This window comes from Echinops telfairi, unplaced genomic scaffold (genome assembly GCF_000313985.2).
Source record: "Echinops telfairi isolate 266 unplaced genomic scaffold, ASM31398v2 ScPeMD7_5;HRSCAF=22, whole genome shotgun sequence".
Classification (NCBI taxonomy): domain Eukaryota; kingdom Metazoa; phylum Chordata; class Mammalia; order Afrosoricida; family Tenrecidae; genus Echinops; species Echinops telfairi.
Window position 1 is genome coordinate 39,198,480 of NW_022103901.1, and position 1,924 is coordinate 39,200,403.

A 1,924-nucleotide genomic window follows, 5' to 3' on the forward strand; every position below is an offset into this window, starting at 1 on the left:
TTGCACAGCCAGGATGGAGGGGCAAGAGGCAAAACGGAGTTTGGAAAAACTCTTGAAGCAGCCTCAGTAAAGACCAAGTGGGGGTCTAGGTGGAGGTGGGGAGGGGTGAGGCCTGACTGGGGGTCTGGGTGGAGGTGGGGAGGGGTGAGGCCTGACTGGGGGCCTGGGAGGAGGTGGGAAGGGGTGAGGATCAGCTGAGGGTCTGAGCTGAGGCAGGGGTAGAGGGTGGGGAGTCAAGAGCTCTTCAAGTAGTAGAATCGCCTGGACTAGGCAATGGATGAAGGGCTGCGCAAAGGATTCTGGGGCTTCCTCAGCTTGCGTTCCCCAGTGGACACTGGCTCTACTCAGGAGGAGGAGCACATTTGCAGGCTGGGGAAACACTGCCATGGATTTGGGAGATGCGTGGTGTACGATGGTGGAGCTGTAGTCACAGACAGTCCGAACAATGGGTAGGGGTGTCACTCTGGAACAAAGAGAAAGGAGGAACAGAAATCCAGGTGTCAGGGACCATGGATGGTGGGCCAAGTCACGGGTGGATAAGGACGGTGCCCAGAAAGGAAGTGTGGAGCATGAGAAGGGGGTGGGGGAGCAAAGCCTGGTGGGAGAGACTGAGAAGGAGTGGGCATAGAAAACCACGGGCCAATGGCGGGCCCCAAAATCCAGGAGAAGAAAGACTGGAAAGAAAGCATCAGGTTCGAAACTTGGCTCATTGTCAAACTGGGTGAGAACAATTCTAGGAAAGTCAACAAAAAGTTCTCCTTATTCTTTGAAGCTGGAATGGGGCCTAGCTTTTAGACAATAAATAAATAAGTGTGTATTGAATCCAGATTTCCAGGAGTTAAGGGATTAACGGGACCACCGTCCGCTGCCATTGAATTGGCTCCCACACATGCTCCACAGGGTTTGCAGTGACTGACTGGGCAGAGGTGGATCACCGGGTCTTTCTTCCGAGGCACCGCCAGATGGTCTCAAATACCCAGCCTACTGTTAAGAGCAGGTGCATGCCTTAGTTGTTTGCACTACCCAGAGACTCCAGAAAGCTCCTCAGAGGAAAGGACAGAGAGACAGACGCTTCTTTCAAGAGGTTTGTCAGTAAAAGGAAGGAGAAATGTTTATCAAGGGCTGGGAGTCCCTTCCCACAAAGAAAACTCCAGCCCCAATTGACTTCACTGGTAAGTTGTGCCAAACATTGATGGAGGAATAATACAAGTCTGCACACACTCCTTCAGAAACCCTGAGGAAGAGAGAACATTCCCCAACTCATTCAAAGAGGCCAGCACTGCCCCAACTCCCCCAAATGCAGGCCAACTTCCCTCACACACAGAAAGGCAAAATATTTAGCCCACTTTCACCAAGCCAAAGTCTCCCATTAAGAGGTGGAGTCTGTTTCCCCATTCACAGAACCCAGGATGAAGTGGTGATGTGTTTGGATCCCTGGGAGACCAACAGATGGCAGGATGGGAAACCAGGGCAGCTGGGTCACTGCTCCACAGCTCAAGGATGTCCCAGGTGTCAGAAGAAACGTCCAGCTGCAGCTGCCAAACACTGCCATCCTGGGCAGCGAGGGCGGCTGGACCAACAGCTGAATTTCCCGCCTGACCGTGGGAGGCAAACAGTTTCACACCAGGTGGATGTGGCCAGCTTTCCTCTCAGCTCACTCGCGTGAAGCAGGGAGATCACACCAGGAGGACCCTCTGTCCTGGCGAAGAACAAGCCCGGAGTAAGCAGGGTGCCAGGTGGCACTCAGGCTGGAATGCAGAGCAGGGGTTCTCCACCTTCCTAATGCCGCGGCCCTTTGATACAGTTCCTCATGTGGTGGTGACCCCCCAACCATAAACTTATTTTCGCTGTGCCTTCATCACTGTGATTTTGCTACTGTTGACTTGGGCGACCCCTGTGAAAGGGTCATTCAACCCCCAAAGGG